Source organism: Portunus trituberculatus, chromosome 2 (assembly GCF_017591435.1).
Source record: "Portunus trituberculatus isolate SZX2019 chromosome 2, ASM1759143v1, whole genome shotgun sequence".
Taxonomy (NCBI): Eukaryota; Metazoa; Arthropoda; class Malacostraca; order Decapoda; family Portunidae; genus Portunus; species Portunus trituberculatus.
The window spans coordinates 13,182,105-13,206,754 of record NC_059256.1 but is presented as its reverse complement, the minus strand read 5'-3'; the positions used below and the strand labels follow the sequence as shown (position 1 = coordinate 13,206,754).

The window sequence follows — 24,650 nt, the reverse complement described above, 5'->3', positions numbered from 1 at the left end:
TCCTCCTCCTCTTCTTCTTCTTCTTCTTCTTTTGTGTATAAATCTGCAAGCAAGACAAAGCAGACAGACAGACAGACAGACAAACAAACACACACACACACTCTCTCTCTCTCTCTCTCTCTCTCTCTCTCTCTCTCTCTACTCACCAAAATCTTTCCATTGGACACTTTTGACCTTGGTGCTGGAATGGGGTGGGAGGAGGAGGAGGAGGAGGAGGAGGAGGAGGATGAGGAGGAGGAGGAGGAAGAGGGAGGAGCAGGAGAGGAGGAGCACCAACTTCCTGGCTTCATATCCTTCAGGCTTCCTCTGTGGACCTGAAAAGTAATAGTAGTAGTAGTAGTAAGTGGTGGTGTTGAAATTTAGTGCCACTGCTACATCAAGAGAATTGGAGTGAGTGACAGGGGAAAACATGCTGGAGGAACTCTGAGCCTGTTGAAAGGTGACTTGAGGGAGCTGCATCAAGGGAATTGGAGTGAGTGACAGGGGAAAACATGCTGGAGGAACTCTGAACCTGTTGAAAAGTGACTTGAGGGAGCTGCATCAAGGGAATTGGAGTGAGTGACAGGGGAAAAATGCTGGAGTGACTCTGAACCTGTTGAAAAGTGACTTGAGGGAGCTGCATCAAGGGAATTGGAGTGAGTGACAGGGGAAAACATGCTGGAGGAACTCTGAACCTGTTGAAAAGTGACTTGAGGGAGCTGCATCAAGGGAATTGGAGTGGAGTGACAGGGAAAAACAGCATTTGCTGGAGGAACTTTGAACCTGTTGAAAAGTGACTTGAAAGGAGCTGCATCACATATGAAGAACGACTGAAGGAAATAGGACTGTGTGTGTGTGTGTGTGTGTGTGTGTGTGTGTGTGTGTGTGTGTGTGTGTGTGTAACTTCATTATCATTATCAAAACAAACCAAAATGCACTCAAAACACACTCAAAACACAGCCAAACACACTCAAAACACACCAAGACACACTCAAACACATCCAAAACACTCAAAACACACTCAAACACATCCAAAACACACTAAAACACATCCAAAACACTCAAAACACACCAAGACACACTCAAAACACACTCAAACACATCCAAAACACACTCAAACACATCCAAACATACTCAAACACACTCAAAACACACCAAGACACACTCAAAACACATCCAAACACACTCAAAATACACTCAAACACATCCAAAACACACTCAAACACAGCAAAACACATCAAAACACACTCAAACATATCCAAAACACATCAAAACACACTCAAACACAGCCAAACACATCCAAACACATCAAGACACACTCAAACATACTCAAACACATCTAAACACACTCAAATACATCAAACACACTCAAACACAGCCAAACACACTCAAACACAGCCAAACACACTCAAACACAGCCAAACACACTCAAACACACTCAAAACACACCAAGACACACTCAAACACATCAAACACACTCAAACACACTCAAACACATCCAAACACACTCAAACACATCAAAACACACTCAAACACACTCAAACACATCAAAACACTCAAACACATCCAAAACACACTCAAACACACCAAACACACTCAAACACATCCAAAACACTCACACTCAAACACACTCAAACACAGCCAAAACACTCAAACACAGCCAAACACACCAAGACACACTCAAACACATCCAAAAACACTCAAAATACACCAAACACATCCAAACACACTCAAACACATCCAAACACATCAAACACAGCCAAACACACTCAAACACACCAAACACACTCAAACACATCCAAACACTCAAAACACACTCAAAACACAGCCAAAACACACTCAAAACACACTCAAACACATCCAAAACACACTCAAACACATCCAAACACTCTCAAAACACACTCAAACACACCAAAACACACTCAAACAGTCAAACACATCAAAAACATACCAAGCCCCTTTCAAAACCCCCTTAAAACACCCCAAACGCACTTGAAATGCACTCAAAGGCACACTCACCTTCCAAACAGGCATGGGACGTTTGGTTGGGTCCAGGGACACCTTTGGGACAGGAGTGGTACACCCGTTGAGCCACTGGTCCGTAGTATAGGGGCATGTGGCCCGGCAGTCTCAGGGTACAAGTCACTGTGGTATTCTCGATAACTCTGCAAAATAGTTTTAATTAATGTCAATTTTTTGTAACTTCTAGTTGTGGTGGAGAGTTGTGGTTTGGTGGAGGTGTGGAGGAAAGGTGGAGGTACATGTGTGTGGGTGGAGGTAAGTGGAGGTAACTTGTGGAGGGAGATATGGAGGAAAGAAAAAGGAGATATTTTGAGGGTATGTTAAGACAGTTTAGCATGTAGCAGTAGTAGTAGTAGTAGTAGTAGTAGTAGTAGTAGTAGTAGTAGTAGTAGTAGTACAAGACACTCACTCTCTCTCTCTCCCTCCTAGTCTTTCTCCCATTCAAATCGGTCACCTACCTACTCCTCTCTCTCTCTCTCTCTCTCACTTCTGCCACCTCTTACCTCTCTCTCACTTTTCCCCATCACGTTCTCTCCCTCCTAGTCTTTCTCCCATTCAAATCCGTCACCTACCTACTCCCCTCTTTTCTCTCCATCTCTCCTCTCACTCTCTCTTTTTCTCTCCAGCTCTCAGTGTCTCTATGTGTTTCTCTCCACAATTCTCTCTCTAATAAACTTTCTCCCATTCAAATCCATTACCTACCCACTCCCCACTTTTCTCTCCATCCCTCCATCTCTCCCCTCTCACTTTCTCTCTCTCTCTCCCTCCCTACAAGGCTCCCCACTCAATTCTCTCCCTCTCACTTTTTCTCCCGCTCAAATCCGTCACCTACCCACTCCCCACTTTTCTCTCCATCTCTCCCTCTCCCTCTCTCTTTTCTCTCCACCTCTCACCTTCCTGGGCACTTGGTAGGTAATGGGGATGAGTGAGTTGGATGTCAGCTGGAGAATTTTGTTGACCTCTGCATTCATGACGTCCAGTCCTCGCTTTGGCACAAGACAAGCGCCCTTCGTCTGAACAGTGCCTGGAGGAAACGGAGGCAGATTTTAGGGTTTTTCCTCCATCCGGCGTTTTCCTCCTCTGCTGTGGGGCTTCCTCCTTCTTTCCTCCATCTTCTCTCCAATTTTGACTATTCTACTATCACTGGTTCATAGTTAAAATAGTACTTTTGTAAAGACAATAACATAAAACACCTGGTATTTTTCCTAATTTTTACCTCCAAAAACTCCAATTCTTTCCTCCATATTTCCTCTGTGTGTTTCCTCCACTTTCCTCCTTAGGTAGAGACTTTCCTCCATGTTTCTTCTACCTTCTCTCCAAGTTTGACTATCCTGCCTCCCTTCTATCATAGTTAAAATAGTAGTTTTCTAAGTCTCACATCTAAGCCTGTCTGTACTTTTTCCTCCATATCTCCCTCCACAAGTTACCTCCACTTACCTCCACCTGCACACACCTTCCTCCATGTTTCCTCCACCTTCCCTCCCAATTTGACCATCCTATCCTAACTAGCTGGCAGACTATCACTATTTCTATCACCAACACTATCCATTCACCTGACCACCCTCAGAACATCGACAAGAAAAAAGTTTCCACTCTTCCACAATTTCGACATGAACCGGCGGACGGAACAGAATAACACAAGAGACAAAAAGTGGAGAGGATTAAATTCCCTACAAACTCCACTCTATGCAACTCCGCCCTCCGCTCCACCATTTCCGCAGAAAACTCACCCGAGTGACGTACTCCCTCGATGAGATGAGGTGGATTGTGCGACACCTCCCAGTAGCTAATGCTTACATCAGCCTTCCAGCCAGAAACAGCATGTTTGTATCTGGATCATACAGTGGCACCAGTATTCTGAAATAGTAACAGTAGTACCTAGTAATAGTAATAGTAGTACAGTGGTATCTCGACACAAACATCATTCCGTGAAGATCCGTATTTCAAATTAATTTTTCACGTAGAAATAATAAAAACAAGATTAATTGAATCTTATCATACAAATTGACCGTCCCAAACAATTAACCTGCTTTAAACACTAACCAGATATAGATTTAATACAAGAAAATTCCAATATTAACTACACAAATCATATAAATTAACTAGATTATCCCAAATAACAACTAAAACCACAAAACTCGGCAAACATTAATCACACAACACACAGTTACCCTTTTTACGGCAATATTTGACCCATTTACCTCACGTTTTCTTTGCTTGTGAGCCGGCAACACGCACCAGGAGTAAATTTGGTGTGTTTTGAGTGTGTTTTGGTGTGTTTGAGTGTTTTGGTGTTTTGAGTGTGTTTTGAGTGTTTTGGTGTGTTTTGAGTGTTTTTTGAGTGTTTTGGTTGTTTTGAGTGTGTTTTGAGTGTTTAGCTGTGATTTGAGTGTGTTTTTGGTGTGTTTTGGTGTGTTTTGAGTGTGCTTAGATGTTTTGAGTGTGTTTTGTGTATTTTGAGTGTGTTTGGATGTGTTTTGGTGTGTTTTGGTTTGTTTGATGTGTTTGGTGTGTTTTGGTGTGTTTGAGTGTGTTTTGGTGTGTTTGAGTGTGTTTTGAGTGTGTTTGAGTGTTTGAGTGTGTTTTGGTGTGTTTGAGTGTTTTGAGTGTGTTTGTGATTTGAGTGTGTTTTGGTGTTTTGAGTGTGTTTGGATGTGATTTGAGTGTGTTTTGGTGTTTTGAGTGTGTTTGGATGTGTTTGAGTGAGTTTGAGTGTGTTTGAGTGTGTTTTGAGTGTTTTGAGTGTGTTTTGAGTGTGTTTGTGTGTTTGGTGTGTTTTGAGTGTGTTTGAGTGTTTGATGTGTGTTTGAGTGTGTTTTGGGTGTGTTTTGTGTTTGTGTGTTTGATGTGTTTTGAGTGTGTGTGTTTTGTATTTTGAGTGTGTTTTGTGTTTACAGTGTGTTTGTGTGTTTGAGTGTGTCTGGATGTGTTTGAGTGTGTTTGGATGTGTTTGAGTGTTTTGAGTGTGTTTGAGTTTAGCTGTGATTTGAGTGTGTTTGGTATTTTGAGTGTGTTTGGATGTTTTGAGTGTGTTTGGATGTGTTTTGAGTGTGTGTTTTGAGTGTGTTTTGGTATTTTGAGTGTGTTTGGATGTGTTTGTGTTTTGAGTGTGTGTGTTTGATTTTGGTGTGTTTGAGTGTGTTTGATGTGTTTTGAGTGTGTTTGGTGTGTTGGGTGTGTTTTGAGTTTGAGTGTGTTTGGTGTGTTTTGAGTGTTTAGCTGTGATTTGAGTGTGTTTTGGTATTTTGAGTGTGTTTGGATGTGTTTGAGTGTGTTTGGATGTGTTTTGTGTGTTTGGTGTGTGTGTTTTAGCTGTGTGTGAGTGTGTTTTGTATTTTGTGTGTTTGATGTGTTTGAGTGTATTTTGGGTGTGTTTTGAGTGTTTAGCTGTGATTTGAGTGTGTTTTGGTATTTTGAGTGTGTTTGGATGTGTTTTGAGTGTGTTTAGATGTGTTTTGAGTGTGTTTGGATGTTTTTTGATGTGTTTTGAGTGTGTTTTGGTATTTTGAGTGTGTTTGATGTGTTTTGTGTGTTTGGTGTGTTTGAGTGAGCTGTGATTTGAGTGTGTCTTGATATTTTGAGTTTGTTTAGATATGTTTTGAGTGTGTTTTGAGTGTGTTTTGGTATGTTTTGGATGTGTTTGAGTGTTTAGCTGTGATTTGAGTGTGTTTTGGTATTTTGAGTGTGTTTTGGTGTGTTTTGGTGTGTTTAGCTGTGATTTGAGTGTGTTTTGGTGTGTTTTAAATGTTTAGCTGTGATTTGAGTGTGTTTTGGTATTTTGAGTGCGTTTTGAGTGTGTTTGGATGTGTTTTGAGTGTGTTTTGGCACTGACACTGATAATGTACAGGCGTGGAGGGGCGGGGAACATTAGAACAATTAAATAAAATGCTTAACTTAACTATGGATCTAATTTAACCAAGAATTCACTTATTAATTCACTTATTTAAGGATCGCACAATATAAGGATGTTTTGAGTGTCTAGGCTGGAGATATGTCCCTAGCCCCTATAATTCCTAAGTAGCTTACGGCAAAAATGACTTTACTATTACAATAAACGCTGATTTTTACCCTAAGATCGGATATTTTGTGTTTCTCGCCAAATTTTGAACTTTCGAAGATAATTTAAATAAGGAAGCCACACTGGTTAGAAGAACAGACACACACATGCTCAAAGAATCAGCAACGATCAGTGCATCACCTACCAATGGCGTGTTTGTTAGGGGTGTTTATACGTCGAGGCATTAATATATGTGCTACTCCTCCACTAGACACCTTCTTCCTCCATCTTTCCTCCACCTTCTCTCCAATTTTGAGCATCCTATCTCCTTCCTTCATAGTCAAAACAGTGCTTTTGTTACATGGTCTCACATCAAAACATTACTTTTTTCATATTTTTTTATCCCTCAAAGTTCACAATCTTTCCTCCATATCTCCCTCCACATACCACCTCCACACTTCCCCTCCACTGTAGACCTTCCTCCATGTTTCCTCCACCTTCCCTCCAATTTTCACTATCCCACCACCCTGCTGTCAGTCAAAATAGTATTTTTCGAAAATAGTCACACCAAAAACAAAACAATTTTTCCTCATTTTTACAACGAAAAGTTTACAATCTTTCCTCCATATCTCCCTCCACAAACCACCTCCATGCACCTCCACCCACACATACCTTCCTCCATGTTTCCTCCACCTTGCCTCCAAACATCAGCCTCCTACCAACCTCCCATGACAGTCAAAATAGTAGCTTTCTCAAGAACACTTACCCAGTGGAAGCTTCCAAACTGAGGCTCTTGTAAGGAGTGTCAAAATTACGCAGGTCTCTCAGCTTGATCTGTCTTGCCCTTGAGGAGTCAAACCCAGTAGTGAGCAGTGTGGTGTCCCCGGCCAGCCACACTATCCGACTGTCCTTGGCTGACGCGTGGCTGTCACTCTGCACATCAATATCTCATTAATACTCTGTTCACAATAAACTGTTTCCACTACCACTGCTACTATTACTACTACTTAAGATGCCAGAACATGCTAAACTATCTTAAAAATGGCCTTAAAACATGCCAAACTGTCTTAAGGCGAGTGAGTGGTTTAGAGAGGGAAAAAATAATGTTAGGTACCATTTCGCTAAGTTTTATAGGGAAACGAGCATTTATTTTCATTAAGATATCATTTAAAGACCCCACACGCATTACGCATTTGTTTACATCAGCAGAACATCTCACAACATGGTATGCCAACACTGAAGGCCCATGAGTGGCGTGGACAAAGGCAGCAGTAAGAATCAGTACGCCAAAGCTATCAAACTGTCGGTGTGTGTCTCTCTGCCCTTTCCTCTGCTGGACATGACGTCACTGAGTTACTGCATCCTCCTTTCCACCTGTCAACCCTGGGGCGAGTGTCTCAGAGGAATGAGCAGAGGAAGGACGCCTGAATTGTGAGTATAGAAGCTTGAAGAATAATAAGAGTGTTGGTGATACAGTGAATATCAATAAATTTCTAAGTGTGTTGTATCAGGATCCAAATTGACTGATACACTCTACTGGCCCGTGTCTTCGTAAATATAGTTTGAACGAAATTTACCTTGATTTAATTTCAAATAAACGCTAAAAGTTCACTAGTTTTTCTACAAATGTGATCTGAAATTTTGTAATGTTCTTTAGACGAAATACAAAGCTTTCACAATACAAGGTGTGTTTGCCGCAGGAATATGAAGGTTAAGGGACCCAAAAATGTCAAAATAACACTAATAACTTTAACTACTACTACTACTACTACTACTACTACTACTACTATCAGCACTAACCTTATAGACCGTTGAGCTGTGACTATTTCTTGGGTCAACAACACGGATAGTCCGGTCTTTGGCCACTGTTGCAAATAGTTGACCATTCCAGGACCATCCGAGACCTTGAATCTGCTCGTCATGACCGCTGAAACCTGCACAAACCAACACAAACATTAACAAACTCACCTAAATGTGTGTGTGTGTGTGTGTGTGTGTGTGTGTGTGTGTTCCAGTATCCCTGACACACTGCCTCGTCCTGATCTTTCCACAATTCACTAACAAAACTCAACTAAATTATGTGTTTGAGTGAATTATTGATGAAACCTAACCTAAATTGTGTGTGTGTGCGTGTGTGTGTGTGTGTGTGTGTGTGTGTGTGTTCCAGTATTCTTGACACACTGCCTCGTCCTGGTCTTCTTTCCACAATTCACTAACAAAACTCAACTAAATTATGCGTATGTGTGAATTATTGATGAAACCTAACCTAAATTGTGTGTGTGTGTGTGTGTGCGTGTGTGTGTGTGTGTGTTCCAGTATCCCTGACACACTGCCTCGTCCTGGTCTTTCCACAATTCACTAACAAAACTCAACTAAATTATGCGTATGTGTGAATTACTGATGAAACCTAACCTAAATTGTGTGTGTGTGCGTGTGTGTGTGTGTGTGTTCCAGTATCCCTGACACACTGCCTCGTCCTGGTCTTCTTTCCACAATTCACTACCAAAACTCAACTAAATTATGCGTATGTATGAATTATTGATGAAACCTAACCTAAATTGTGTGTGTGTGCGTGTGTGTGTGTGTGTGTGTGTGTGTGTTCCAGTATCCCTGACACACTGCCTCGTCCTGGTCTTCTTTCCACAATTCACTAACAAAACTCAACTAAATTATGCGTATGTGTGAATTATTGATGAAAAACTGGAGTGTTGCGTTGATAATTCACTGCCGTTCACTGCCGCAGAGTCCAGGTTATCCTTATCTCTGCGGCAGGAACGTTTGTGAACACTAAAATAGAATATCCATTAGAACATGCAAAAGAGTGGAAATAAATGTACTATCTCCGTGAAAGACAACACGCCATACTAACGGGAGCCAGCCAATCACAGCCAAGGTACGGCGTTCTTCAAAATCTGCTCTTACATAATCTAATCTCTCTTATCTTCCTCCATGTATCTCTACAGTATCATGATTACTTTCCCAATTGGACTAAGGTATTGTATGACTGTGTGTGTGTGTGTGTGTGTGTTTTTCAGTATCCGACAGCCTTGTTCTGATCTTTCCACATGCCTCCTTCCTAAACACTTTACCGTCTCAATCCGTCACCATCTCTCTCTCTGTGTCAATTCCTGCCACTTACCAGCAACGCGCCTCCCCGCCTGCACGTCCCACAGAGAGACAGTGGGGCCGCAGCACACAGAGAGGAGAGACTCGGCTGCCGGGTGGAAACTGACAAGATCTATACGCCGGTCAAATTCATGTAGGCTTAGCTCTGGAATGCTCAAACTTGTCACTAGGCCTCCTGGGGGAATGTGCCACAGCCGAACCTGGAAAGTGTGGTTGTAGTTGTAGTAGTAGTAGTAGTAGTAGACAGTGTTTTATGGGTGAGTAAATTGTTATGAGGCGAAACTTGATCACAGTGTTTCTGGTATACATGGCCACACACAAATGTAGAGGATCACCAGCCAGTCACCCAGCCAGTCACCCAGTCAGCCAGTTCTTCAGTCAATCTGTAACCTAGATCAAAATAGTGGCTAAGGACATCCCACTCTGCCTGAGACTTTCAATCCCTTGATACTTTTTTGAGCAAATTTGATGAATATGGAAATTTTAAGCTATCAGTCCACACTCCGACAGATTCAGTATTGAGAAGCAAATCGGGAACATTATTTTAAACACTGCATTCTGAAACACACCGTTATTACTTTAAAAAACATTAAGCTCTCATTTATTCAAACCGTGCGTGCTTTGAGGTCAGAAGGGTCTCCAAACGCAAAGGTCCGAGTGTAGATTGGAACACAGGAAATACGTCGTTTGCCACATAAATTTACGTAAAAATTCCCTCATTGTTCTTTCATTAAATAAAATGTTTAACTTAGTCCTTCTGTTAATAGTCCTGCTGTGTGGTTTGGCCTGCCTCTACAGTGACTGGCTATGCTGTGACAATACGCAGTGGTAAGTGGCATGCTCTTGTTCTGTGACTTCTTCCTCCAGTCTGTTTGTCTGTGAGGATGTGTGTTTGTTAAAGCTGGTGTCACTTCTGTTACTGATATACACAGCCAAACACACTCAAAACACAGCCAAACACTGAAAACACAGCCACACACTCAAAACACAGCCAAACACACTCAAAACACAACCAAACACTGAAAACACAGCCACACACTCAAAACACAGCCAAACACACTCAAAACACATCCAAACACACTCAAACACAGCCAAACACACTCAAAACACATCCAAACACACTCAAACACAGCCAAACACACTGAAAACACAGCCAAACACACTCAAACACAGCCAAACACACTCAAACACATCCAAACACACTCAAACACAGCTAAACACACTCAAACACACACAAACATATTCAAACACATCAAACACACATTTAAACACATCCAAACACACTAAACACATCCAAACACACTCAAACACATCAAACACACACACACAAACACACACTCAAACACACTCAAACACACTCAAACACATCCAAACACACTAAACACATCAAACACACTCAAACACATCAAACACACTCAAACACACAATCAAACACTCAAAACAACAAACACACTCAAACACAGCTAAACACACTCAAAACACAAACACTCAAACACACTCAAAACACACTAAACACACTAAACACACTCAAACACATCAAACACACTAAACACATCAACACAAAACACACAAAACACACTAAAACACAGCAAACACACTCAAACACATCAAACACACTCAACACATCAAACACTAAAACATAGCAAACACACTCAAACACATCAAACACACTCAAAACAGCAAACATACTAAAACACAGCCAAACACTCAAAATATACAAATATACTAAAACACAGCCAAACACACTAAAACACAGCAAACATACTAAAACACACTAAAACACACACACTCAAACACAGCCAAACACTAAACACATCCAAACACACTAAACACAGCAAACACACTAACACATCAAACACACTCAAACACATCAAACACACTCAAACACATCAAACACATCAAACACACTCAAACACATCAAACACACTCAAAACATCAAACACACTCAAACATATCAAAACACAACACATCAAAACACACTCTAAAACACAGCCAAACACACTCAACACAGCCAAACACTCAAAACAGCCAAACACACTAAAGACAACCAAACACACTAAAACACAGCCAAACTCAAAACACATCAAAACACACAAAACATCCAAACACACTAAACACACACACACTCAAAACACACCAAGACACACTTAAACACAGCCAAACACACTCAAAACACAGCCAAACACTCAAAACACATCCAAACACTCAAAACACAGCCAAACACACTAAAACACAGCCAAACACACTCAAAACACAGCCAAACACACTCAAAACACAGCCAAACACTCAAAACACATCCAAACACACTCAAAACACTGACTTCCAGTTTTGTAAGGCAAGATAGTAGTAGTAGTAGTAGTAGTAGTAGTAGTAGTAGTAATAGTACCTGTGCATCAACTGAACAAGTAGCCAGCAGACCATCATGGAAGGGAGAGAATGCCATGTCAGTAATTAAGTCACTGTGTCCATGTATCATAGGGCTGTTAATCCCTTGCCGCCCCCGACACTCCTCAAGCTGGGCCACTCCAAGACTCCCGCCACCTGGAATTAAAAGTTCGAACGTTAATCGCGTTTTCTAAGTTCCCATTGGTCCGTTTTGGTGCAGATTTTGTGTGTGGGTTGGTGGATGGTTGGTGTGTGTTTGGTGTGTGTTTGGTGTTTGTGGTGTGTGTGGTTCATGGTATTTTGTGGTGTTTTGTCTGTGTGTGTGTGTCATTTTTTTCTTTTTTTGCAGTCAAAAGTTCGAACGTTAATCGCGTTGTCTTGGCTCCCATTGGTCCGTTTTGGTGCAGATTTTGTGTGTGGGTTGGTGGATGGTTGGTGTGTGTTTGGTGTTTGTGGTGTGTGTGGTTCATGCTATTTTGTGGTGTTTTGTCTGGTGTGTGTGTCATTTTTTTCTTTCCTGCTATCAAAAATGTTTGTATGTCAATCGCGTTTTCTCGGCTCCCATTGGTCCGTTTTGGTGCAGATTTTGTGTGTGGGTTGGTGGATGGTTGGTGTGTGTTTGGTGTGTGTTTGGTGTTTGTGGTGTGTGTGATTCATGGTATTTTGTGGTGTTTTGTCTGGTGTGTGTGTGTGTGTGTCATTTTTTCTTTCCAGCAATCAAAAATGTTTGTATGTCAATGCGTTTTCGGCTCCCATTGGTCCGTTTTGGTGCAGATTTTGTGTGTGGGTTGGTGGATGGTTGGTGTGTGTTTGGTGTGTGTTTGGTGTTTGTGTGTGTGTGGTTCATGGTATTTTGTGGTGTTTTGTCTGGTGTGTGTGTGTCATTTTTTCTTTTTGCAGTCAAAAGTTGTATGTTAATCGCGTTTTCTTGGCTCCCATTGGTCCGTTTGGTGCAGATTTTGTGTGTGGGTTGGTGGATGGTTGGTGGATAGTTGGTGTGTGTTTGGTGTTTGTGGTGTGTGTGGTTCATGGTATTTTGTGGTGTTTTGTCTGTGTGTGTGTAATTTTTTTCTTTCCAGCAATCAAAAATGTTTGTATGTCAATCGCGTTTTCTTGGCTCCCATTGGTCCGTTTTGGTGCAGATTTTGTGTGTGGGTTGGTGGATGGTTGGTGGATGGTTGGTGTGTGTTTGGTGTTTGTGGTGTGTGTGGTTCATGGTATTTTGTGGTGTTTTGTTTGGTTAGTGTGTAATTTTATTTCTTTCCTGCAATCAAAAATGTTTGTATCTCAATCGCGTTTTCTCGGCTCCCATTGGTCCGTTTTGGTGCAGATTGTGTGTGTGGGTTGGTGGATAGTTGGTGGATGGTTGGTGTGTGTTTGGTGTTTGTGGTGTGTGTAGTTCATGGTATTTTGTGGTGTTTTGTTTGGTGTGTGTGTGTGTGTGTAATTTTTTTCTTTCCTGCTATCAAAAATGTTTGTATGTCAATCGCGTTTTCTCGGCTCCCATTGGTCCGTTTTGGTGCAGATTTTGTGTGTGGGTTGGTGGATAGTTGGTGTGTGTTTGGTGTTTGTGGTGTGAGTGGTTCATGGTATTTTGTGGTGTTTTGTCTGGTGTGTGTGTGTGTCATTTTTTTCTTTCCTGTTGTCAAAAGTTCAAACGTCAATCGCGTTTTCTAAGTTCCCATTGGTCCGTTTTGGTGTAGATTTTGTGTGTGGGTTGGTGGATGGTTGGTGGATGGTTGGTGTGTGTTTGGTGTTTGTGGTGTGTGTGGTTCATGGTATTTTGTGGTGTTTTGTCTGGTGTGTGTGTCATTTTTTTCTTTCCAGCAATCAAAAATGTTTGTATGTCAATCGCGTTTTCTTGGCTCCCATTGGTCCGTTTTAGTGCAGATTGTGTGTGTGGGTTGGTGGATGGTTGGTGGATGGTTGGTGTGTGTTTGGTGTTTGTGGTGTGTGTGGTTCATGGTATTTTGTGGTGTTTTGTCTGGTGTGTGTGTAATTTTTTTCTTTCCAGCAATCAAAAATGTTTGTATGTCAATTGCGTTTTCTCGGCTCCCATTGGTCCGTTTTGGTGCAGATTTTGTGTGTGGGTTGGTGGATGGTTGGTGTGTGTTTGGTGTGTGTTTGGTGTTTGTGGTGTGTGTGGTTCATGGTATTTTGTGGTGTTTTGTCTGGTGTGTGTGTAATTTTTTTCTTTCCTGCTATCAAAAATGTTTGTATGTCAATCGCGTTTCGGCTCCCATTGGTCCGTTTTGGTGCAGATTTTGTGTGTGGGTTGGTGGATGGTTGGTGGATGGTTGGTGTGTGTTTGGTGTTTGTGGTGTGTGTGGTTCATGGTATTTTGTGGTGTTTTGTTTGGTGTGTGTGTAATTTTTTTCTTTCCTGCTATCAAAAATGTTTGTATGTCAATCGCGTTTTCTCGGCTCCCATTGGTCCGTTTTGGTGCAGATTTTGTGTGTGGGTTGGTGGATGGTTGGTGGATGGTTGGTGTGTGTTTGGTGTTTGTGGTGTGTGTGGTTCATGGTATTTTGTGGTGTTTTGTCTGGTGTGTGTGTGTCATTTTTTTCTTTCCTGCAATCAAATGTTTGTACGTCAATCGCTTTTTTTTTTTATTTTGTGTGCGGGTTGGTGAAAGATTGGTGTGTGTTTGGTGTGTGTGTGTTTGGTGTGTGGTGTGTTTGTGGTGTGTGTTTGGTGTGTGGTGTTTGTGGTGTGTGTGGTGTTAATGGTGTATGTTTGGTGTGTGGTATTAATGGTGTGTGTTTGTGATGTGTGGTGTTAATAGTGTGTGTTTGGTGTGTGGTGTTAATGGTGTGTGTTTGTGTGTGTGGTGTTAATGGTGTGTGTGTGTGTGTGTGTGGTATTAATGGTGTGTTAATGGTGTGTGGTGTTGATGGTGTGTGTTTTAGTGCTTTATAACAAGTGAACTACAAATGTTTCCTACAAATCTAGATATGTTTTCAAAAAGGATGAAAAATACTTAAGCAAACATTATAAAGCTTATTTCAAATTGTATTCAAACAAAAAGACAAAAATATACATTGTTAATGATTTTTGGAGAAGGGAGGGAGGGAAAAGTGTCAAAATTGGAGGGAAGGTGGAGGAAACATGGAGGAAAGTTTGTGTTGGAGGAAAATTGTGGAGGTAACTTGTGGAGGGAGATATGGAGGAAAAAGTGGAGGAGTGTGAGGTAAATTTTGGAATTGTCTGAGTGGGAATGTTAAAGAAATTGACTATTATGACTATGATAGGAGTGTGGTAGGATAGTCAGAACTGGAGGGAAGGTGGAGGAAACATGGAGGAAAGTCTGTGTTGGAGGAAAATTGTGGAGGTAACTTGTGGAGGGAGATATGGAGGAAAAAGTGGAGGAGTGTGAGGTAAATTTTGGAATTGTCTGAGTGGGAATGTTAAAGAAATTGACTATTATGACTATGATAGGAGTGTGGTAGGATAGTCAGAACTGGAGGGAAGGTGGAGGAAACATGGAGGAAAGTCTGTGTTGGAGTTGAATTGTGGAGGTAACTTGTGGAGGGAGATATGGAGGAAAAAGTGGAGGAGTGTGGGGTAAATTTTGGAATTGTCTGAGTGGGAATGTTTAAGAAATTGACTATTATGACTATGATAGGAGTGTGGTAGGATAGTCAGAACTGGAGGGAAGGTGGAGGAAACATGGAGGAAACTTTGCATGGAAGGAGAAACATGGAGAAGGAAAAATGGAGGAAAGAATAGACACTGGCGGAGAACTATTTTACTAATACTACAACTACTATTTTACAAAAGTACTATTTAGACTGATAGAAGGGAGGGAGGATAGTCAAAATTGGAGGAAAGGTGGAGGAAACTTTGAATGTGTGTTTGTCAAATTGTGTTACTATTACAACCATTAATAGTCATTCCTAGCATAAGAAAATGTCTCTCCAATGCTTCAAAGTTTCCTCCACCTTCCCTCCAATTTTGACTCTCCTCCTCCCTTCTCCAATGCTTCAGTTTCCTCCACCTTCCCTCCAATGCATCAAAGTTTCCTCCACCTTCCCTCCAATTTTCACTCTCCTCCCTCCCTTCTATCAGTCTAAATAGTACTTTTGTAAAATAGTCTCCCTGCCAACTTACATTTTTCTCTTCCGCAAATGTCTATTCTTTCCTCCATATCTCCCTCCATTTTTCCTTCTCCATGTTTCTCCTTCCATGCAAAGTTTCCTCCATGTTTCCTCCACCTTCCCTCCAGTTCTGACTATCCTTCCACACTCCTATCATAGTCATAATAGTCAATTTCTTTAACATTCCCCTCAGACAATTCCAAAATTTACCCCACACTCCTCCACTTTTTCCTCCATATCTCCCTCCACAAGTTACCTCCACAATTCTCCTCCAACACAAACTTTCCTCCATGTTTCCTCCACCTTCCCTCCAGTCCTGACTATCCTACCACACTCCTATCAGTCAAAATAGTCAGTATGTAAGAATAGTTTAACAGCCATCCTACATTTTTCTCCTCCACACTCCTCCACCTTTTCCTCCATATCTCCCTCCACAAGTTACCTCCACTAACCTCCCTTGGCACACAGGTGGAGGAGGGAGCCACGCACACGCACACACACGCAGGCACTCCTACTCACCGCGGTTCTCCAGTAAGTAGGCAACAAAAGCTGGCGAGGCACGAACATGGCTCCCATACGACTGAGGGCTCCCGACTTTAAGATCCGTGAGAGAATCTTCTTTTTTTGGAGTTATTGGCGCTGCATTCTTGTATTTACTCGCCTTGAACCGCCAACTCGCCATCTGAAAGTGGAAATAGTAGTAGTGGTGGTGGTAGTCTGGATAGTAGCGATGGTAGTAGTAGTAGTAGTCACTGCTTGTCGTGTCTCTGTCAAACAAAAGGATTTTCTCACACACCCTCCTATGTTTCGCCTTATTTCTCGGTATCTAGGCCTATTTGCATGTGTTTATAGGCCTAGATTTGTGCCTAAAGAATGTAGCTAAGTGTTGCAGGCTTAAAATCGGTTAAAAATTGGTTAGGAATGGGTAAAAAAATGTAAAATGTATGAAATATTCACCGTATTTGTCAGAATGTGTTTTCCTCCTCCCCCTTTGCCTCCGCTGGGCGTCGCTCCATTCTGACTTTGTAACGGCGCCTATTTTGTCAGTTTGCTATTTAGTGTTACCTTTCTTCACTTTTTTGGTATGTTCGGATTAAAAAAAGATCTGATAAATATTTGTTGTTGTTTTTATTTGAGTAATATTTTGAATTTATCTAAGTATAAGTGTTTTTTTATATGTATGTAATTCACCTCGGTTGTCTACTGGTCACCCAGCCAGTCTTCCCCATTACGGAGCGAACTCAGAGCTCATAGACCGATCTTCGGGTAGGACTGAGACCACAACACACTCCACACACAGGGAAAGCGAGGCCACAACCCCTCTAGTTACACCCCGTACCTATTTACTGCTAGGTGAACACACCCCACACATTAAGAGCCACGCCCATTTCGCTCGCCGCGCAGGGAATCGAACCCGGGCCTCTCGATTGTGAGTCGAGCGTGCTAACCACTACACTACGCGGTGTGTGTGTGTCTTTTTTTGTCTGTCTATCAATCTGTTTTTGTCTGTCTATCGCTCTGTCTGTCTGTCTGTCTGTCTCTCTCTCTCTCTCTCTCTCTCTCTCTCTGTATGTGTGTGTGTGTGTGTGTGTGTGTGTGTGTGTGTGTGTGTGTGTGTGTGTGTGTGTGTGTGTGTGTGTATTTACCTAGTTGTATTTAGCTAGTTGTAGTTTTCCAGGGCCTGGGCTTTATGGTGGTGTGGCCCCGTCTCCATATCTACACTTATCCAATCTTACTTTAAAACTGTGCACACTCGTTGCAGACACTACTTCTTCACTCAAACTGTTCCACGTCTCAACACATCTTTGCGGGAAACTATATTTTTTAACATCTCTCAGACATCTTCCCTTTCTCAGCTTTTTACTATGCGATCTTGTGCTTCAGATGTCATATTCTTCTCTCAGGATCAGTTTCTCATTATCCACTTGGTCCATTCCGTTGATCAATTTATAAAGTTGTATCAGGTCTCCTCTCTCCCTTCTCTGCTCCAAGGTTGGTAGATCCATAGCCTTTAGTCTCTCCTCATATGTCATCCCTTCAAATTCTGGAACCATTCTTGTAGCCATTTTTTGTAGTCTCTCCAACTTCCTTATGTGTTTCTTTTTATGAGGGGTCCACACTACTCCTGCATATTCCAATCTGGGTCTTATTATAGTACTTATCAATTTCTTCATCATTTCTTTGTCCATGTAGTGAAATGCTAATTCAATATTCCTTAGCAAATTGTATGTCTCTCTTTTCCATTCTACTGGCACTGTTCCATTTTGTATTGAGCATTTTATGATGTTGTATAAAGGACTTGCTAGTTGTTCTCTACATTCTTTCAGTATTCTGCCTGAGACTTCATCCGGTCCCATTGCCTTCTCTTCATCCAGTTCCTTCATTAACTCTTTTATTTCAAGCTTGGTTACTTTAATCTCTTTCATATACACTGTCTCTCTATTACCCTGTGGCCTCTCAAATTTGGATTCCTTAGTAAAGACCTCCTGGAATTTACAATTTAACAGTTCTGCCATACTGTTTGGGTCTTCCACCATCCCGTTCTCTCCTTTTAACCTTTCTATTGTTTCTTTTTGCCTAATTTTTCCATTGATGAATCTGTAGAACAATTTTGGTTGCTCCTTGCATTTTTCATAGTTCCTCTCCTCTTCCTTCCTCACCTTAACATATTCATTTCTCGCTGTCTTCAAGTTTTCCTTATTTACTGCTTTTCTATTTCTCCTCCACCTTTTCCATGCTCCATCTCTTTGCTCCTTTGCACGGGCACACCTTGTGTGTGTGTGTGTGTGTGTGTGTGTGTGTGAGAGAGAGAGAGAGAGAGAGAGAGAGAAAATATGATAGTGTACCATTAAGACAGCTTAGGTCTAAACCATTTTCCTTGCTTGGGCCGCGGTAGATGCAAACACTCGCTACCACCTTCAATACCCCCTTCACCAAGATCACCAGCACAGGACACGATCACGAAGAGAAAGAGAGGATTAAGATGTCACACTAACCATTAACTCGATACCTGAAGCGAGAATAACCATTATGTCCCATTAATAATAGCTGTAGTAATGGGGAGTTATCATTGACAGTTGTGTACCGTACAGACAGCACAGCCTTCACGCGCATACAGTGGTGGTGGTGGTGCTAGCGGTGGTGTTTTGGTGTTTACTGCTCAGTCTATCTACACACCCTGACGCATTCACGCACAGCCATAGATACTCAAAACACACTCAAACACACACAGAATGAAGCTAAACACACACTTACACACATACACACAGCCTTAAATGCTCAAAACACCCATATAGACCCAAAAACACTCGTGAACACACTCAAACACACACAGAACCAAGCTAAATACACACACACACACACACACACACACATACACAATGAAGTGAAGTGTTACCATATTCCCAGGCAGTTTTTAGCAGCACAAGCGGCAAGACAAGAGTGAACCAGCAGTGCAAGGCAAGCCACCATGACCTGCAGCCTTCACCACACCCCTCCTTCACTTACTCAAGGTGTGTTTAAGGCCATTCGCTTATCTTTGGCATTCATTTACCTACGGGAGTGAAAATACCTCGAACTGTACCCAGATTTGTAAAGGTGATTAGGTAAACAAGCGGTCATAGAGGCAAGTTGTGTATATTCGCCGTTGTTATTTGCGTCCTTCACTCACAGTAAGCCAAACATGTGCCAGAGTGCACCCACCAGTCTACTATTTCATCTCCCATGGTCATTTCTTCCCGATATAGCTTCATTTTGTTGTGGTGAGATTTTAAAGGCAACATATGGACCCGCGCCGCCGCTGTTCCCGCCTCCAGGTCCCCGGATGTTACCTACCCCTCCGGTCCCCCGCCACCCTCCCTCCCCGGCAGCCTGCTCGGTCCAATACTTTTTTCTAATATTTCGTGAGGGTAATATTACGCTTCCATGGTGTGTTTTTATGGTTTGTATAAATGTTTCGTTGTGTTTGAAGTGTGTTGCGCGCCTGTGTTGGGTAAATATGTGGCGTTTAGTGGTGTTTTATGGCGTGTGTTAAAGGCTTTTCAACGGTCAAAATTTTCCTCTCGAATTTTGAGGTTTCTTATTTGAAGGTATAAGTGGGCCTTTGTGGTGTCAAAGGATCGGCTGTCCTCTTTTAGGCGTGAAATCAATCTATTGAGTGAAATATGTGGACTTTGAAATGGTGTTTGGTGGTGTTGAAAAACGTCTTATTTTTCTTTATTTTATTTGGTGACGTTTGTGGTTCTCGGTGTAACTCGCTGTGGAATGCCTTGAAAGATACCTCACACTCCCTCAAATGTGGTAAAACACTCGCCAAGTGAAAATGGCTTGACTTTGCAGGGCGTTTTAGCAGATTTATGAGTTTGAATGTTGTTTTATATTTAGCATACTTAATTTAGACATTTTTTGAAAACTAGTTAAGCTGGAGTTGTTTTGATATTTTTAAACTTAGTTTTACTATTTATCACGTCATAAAATAACAAGCATTCGGCCGTGGCTTCGTTTTTCGAAAAGTCATTTTTAAAATGAAATGATTTACGTAATTTAGCCGAGTGACCCCCGCTCTCCCGTTCTCTGTGATGACCACAGCCCAGGTGGTGACTCAACATAGCCCAGGCTGCCGCCTCTTTTCCAAACCCGCAGTTCGTCAATATTTTGCCTAATATCTGGTGATTTCTGCGTGTGTTCGTGTGTTTCTAGGTTCAGGTGTGTAGATAGTAGTAGCAGAAGGAAGTAGAAAGGAGAAATAAAGGAGGATAAGAGGAAGGAAGGAGAGAGAGAAGGAAGAGGAGGAGAAGCCAAGTCACAATACTTAAGTCACCCTCCTTCTCCTCAATATTTTGTCTAATATCTTGTGTTTTGATGTGTTTCTAGGCTCAGACGTCAAGACGGAAGCAACAGAAGGAAGACGGAAGGAGAAACAAAGCAGGAGGACGAAGAAGAAACGAGAAATAGAGGCGGAATAGGAGAAGGAGCCAAGGTGTAATATTTAGGTAAGTGTCCCTTTTAATCGTAACGTTCTTTATAATGCATTGTGTTGAATTTGGGACACATTTGGGGTGTTTTAAGTGTGTTGCAGGGTGTTTGGGGGTATTATAAGTGTGTTATGGGTGTATTTCGTGTGTTTTAAGCCTCTTAGGTGTATTTGACGTGCCTTGAGTGTGGTGTGGAGGTGTATTTGAGTACTGGCATGTTTTGAGTGTGTTTTGGTGGCATTTTGAGGTGTTGCATGGTGTTTTGAGTGTGTTTTGGGGCAGTTTTGAGTGTTTTAAGTGATTTTGTGTGTACTGGGTGTATTTAGTGAGTTTTGGGTGTATTTTCCGGCATTTTGAGGTGTTACATGGTGTTTTGAGTGTGTTTTGGGTTAGTTTTGAGTGTTTTAAGATGTGTGGGTGTGTGTTACGGGTCTTTGGGTGTGTGAGGGTGATTTGGTGTATGTTGGGTGTGTCTAGCAAGTTTGGGTGTGTTTGGGGCATTTTGAGGTGTTGCATGATGTTTTGAGTGTGTTTTGGGTGTTGTAAGTGGTTTGGGGTGTGTTGGGTGTGTGTAGGAGTGGTTTGTGTGTACTGTGTGTTTCTAGTGAGTTTTGGGTGTGTTTTGCGGCATTTTGAGGTGTTGCATGGTGTTGTAAGTGGTTTGGGTGTGTGTTGGAACGATTTTGGAGTATATGTTGTGTTTAGTGAGTTTTGTGTGTGTTTTGTGGCATTTTGAGGTGTTGCATGGTGTTTTGGGTGTGTTTTAAGTGGTTTGGGGTGTGTTGGTGTTGATGTGGGGTGTTTTTAGTGAGTTTTGTGTGTGTTTTGGGCGTTTTTAGGTGTTTGTTAGTGATATTACTCAGAGCGCCGCATTTAACCCATTCAAATAGCCCGCGTAGAGTTGCATTCCATGTCTACAATTAAATCTCTATATATGTAACCTAAATTCTCCTTAAAATTCAATTATTAATACCACAAAAAAACATTGCCATTAATTTGGGTGTGTAGATACAAGGGGGAAGTGGTGGTGGTGGTGGTAGCGAGTGTTTGCAGATCCCGCGAACCTAACAAGGATAATGGAATATGCCAAAGCTGTCTTAATGGTACACTATCTCTCTCTCTCTCTCTCTCTCTCTCTCTCTCTCTCTCTCTCTCATAACCTACGGAGCGCGTTGTTTTCCTGAAGTATATAAAGAATGTGGTATACCAACGTAGACTTGTCATTTATTTAGAGTGAAATAATGTGTAAATAAAGCCTTGATTACGATAGCGTGAAGGTTGATAACGAACGAGAATGTTGGCAAACAAGTGGCTTAATGGATGCACCAGTGGGAGTGCCATATACCATACCTCTCAGTGGTTGGTGCAAATTTCAAATGAATTGAATTAGAGAGAGAGAGAGAGAGAGAGAGAGAGAGAGAGAGAGAGAGAGAGAGAGGATAGGGTTTGTTGAGGAAGGGGATAACGAGTGATAGAGAGGAGGGTATACACAGGGGGAGAGGGGTGGATGGGGCTAGGGTGTGACGTAGTAGTGACTGTCTGAATGCCTTCTCCGGATATCTGAAATTTGTCTCGATTGTGAAGAGTATGCAGCTTACTCATACACTTGTGGTAATGCACTGTGCTGTGAAAAAATAGCGCTTGGTGTGAAATATGCTGTGGCAAAGTGTAATGGTGATCCAACACTTCGTTACCGAGACAATCGAGGTCACACAGCTGTTGAAAAGCATAGTAGTGTTCTGCTTGCCACTACTTCACCCTAAGATCCTTTACATGCTAAATACTTATGCACAGTACAGTGACAATACACCACAAATTAACTCCACACCTTCACTCAATGACAATAATCACAACACAAAGCATCTTCACCACAGTTACGTGTTGTGTGTGTGTGTGTGTGTGTGTGTGTGTGTGTGTGTGGAGAAAGCTCAACTCACGATGTTACTTGTATAACACCCTGCTCCCTTCTGTCCCTGTCCTGTGTCCCGGGACTGCCACGGACGGTAGTAGATAGGATAACCTGGTGACCCATCGTGTAGGGGAGGTACAGTATACTCCTCAAGACTCACCAATTTCCACTGTAAACATCTTCGCCTCTCTTCCTTCGCCCTGCCATCACCAAGCCTGTCTCTCCTTTATTCGTTACTTCACTATACTCTAGTGGCGTCTTAACTTCAGTTTTGGTCCTTAGCATTAAAACCTTAACTAACATACAATTTACTTCTGCTGGTTTGCGTGTTTCCTTATCGTCGCGCAGACAGACCCCTTGGCATGCGGCGATAAGAATTACTATTATCATTATTATCATTATTTTGTCAGCCCTGAAAATCCTACAACCTTAAAAACACACACAAAACAATAAATAACAATAAAAAAGAAAGATGATAACAAGAACAGGCGTAAAACATCATTATTATCATTATTATCATTGTTTTGGCAGCCCTGCCCATCCTGCAGCCCCCGCGAGTGATCCTGTACGCCCTGCCGCTGCTGCCGCTCCTGCTGGTGGTGACCCTGACAATGAGAGTCAACCTGTGCTCTGTTCTCAGGGACTTGTACCATTATCGTGTGCTGTGAGAGGCGTAGAGCACTGTCTGGCTCTCTCTCTCTCTCTCTCTCTCTCTCTCTCTCTCTCTCTCTCTCTCTCTCTCTCTCATATTGCACCTTTTGTGTGTTAAATAGTTTGAATAAAGGAAAATGTTGACTAATTATTATTATTATTATTATTATTATTATTGTTATTATTATTGTTGTTTTGACGTGTACAAGATGGTATATGAATAATTTGCCTGTATGTTGTGTTACTACTTTGTGTGTGTGTGTGTGTGTGTGTGTGTGTGTGTATTCACCTAGTTGTAATTTTACAGGGCCTGGGTATCATACTGTGTGGCCCCGTCTCCATATCTACACACATCCAACTTTCCTTTAAAACTATGCACACTCTGCTGACACCACCTCCTCACTCAAACCATTCCACACCTCCACACATCTTTGTGGGAAACTATATTTCTTCACATCCTTCAAGCATATTCCCTTGGCTATCTTTTTACTATGCGATCTTGTAGTTCTATTTAAGTTTTCCTCTCTCAACATCATTTGCTCATTATCCACTTCATCCAGTCCGTTCAACACTATAAAGCTGTATTAAATCTCCTCTTTCTCTTCTTTGTTCCAAGGTAGGCAAATTCATTTCTTTTAATCTCTCCTCATAGGTCATTTCTGCCAATTCCGGAACCATTTTTGATGCCATTCTCTGCAATCTCTCCAACTTCCTTATATGCTTCTTTTTATAAGGGGACCAAACCACTCCAGCATATTCCAATCTTGGTCTAATTACCCTACTAATTAATTTCTTCATCATATCTTTATTGTGTGTGTGTGTGTGTGTGTGTGTGTGTGTGTGTGTGTGTGTGTGACCAGCTGATTTGAACAGGAAAAATGCAAATAATGATTACAAAAATGAGGAATGATGGAAATAATGAAGCTTGTGATTTGTGAACTGAAGAAATACACTAATAAAAATGACCTCTTGATTTATTGACATTGTTATTATTATTATTATTATTATTATTATTAGTAGTAGTAGTAGTAGTATGTTATTATTTGAATCAGGCACATCCTTAACTCTCTCTCTCTCTCTCTCTCTCTCTCGCTTATTCTGAAAGTTTTTAGTAGTAGTAGTGGTAATGGTAGTAGTTTCAATAGTAGTAGTAGTAGTAATGGTGGTAGCAGTAGTAAATGTAGTAGCAGTAGTAGTTGTAGCGGTAGTAGTAGTAGTAGTAGTTGTAGCAGTATTAGTATAGTAGTAGTAGTAGTTGTAGTCGAGCGTGCTAACCACTACACGGTGTGTGTGTGTGTGTGTGTGTGTGTGTGTGTGTGTGTGTTTGTCTGTCCGTCAATCTGTCTTTCTCTGTCTATCGCTCTCTCTCTCTCTCTCTCTCTCTCTCTCTCTCTCTCTCTCTCTGTGTGTGTGTGTGTGTGTGTGTGTGTGTGTGTGTGTGTGTGTGTGTATTTAGCTAGTTGTAATTTTACAGGGCCTGGGGTTTATGGTGGTGTGGTCCCGTCTCCATA

General features: G+C 41.7%; 1 protein-coding gene, 1 long non-coding RNA gene and 1 pseudogene across 2 annotated transcripts in view; 1 reads left to right on the top strand and 2 right to left on the bottom strand.

Moving 5' to 3' along the window:
- The window catches only part of LOC123506218 (coronin-7-like), a 10,732-nt gene extending 10,450 nt beyond the window's left edge, over nucleotides 1-282 (bottom strand). The window contains exon 1 of the transcript XR_006675383.1: nucleotides 147-282. The gene's annotated coding sequence lies outside the window, so the exon portion shown is untranslated. The remainder of the gene's footprint in view (nucleotides 1-146) is intronic.
- Nucleotides 283-376: 94 nt separating this feature from the next.
- LOC123507041 lies at nucleotides 377-16,617 on the bottom strand (annotated as a pseudogene).
- A 2,142-nt stretch (nucleotides 16,618-18,759) lies between these two features.
- Nucleotides 18,760-23,172, top strand: LOC123506210. The gene is made up of 3 exons (XR_006675379.1): nucleotides 18,760-19,118; nucleotides 20,479-20,597; nucleotides 23,020-23,172. It is a non-coding gene; the product is annotated as an uncharacterized LOC123506210 (long non-coding RNA).
- Nucleotides 23,173-24,650: the final 1,478 nt, after the last annotated feature.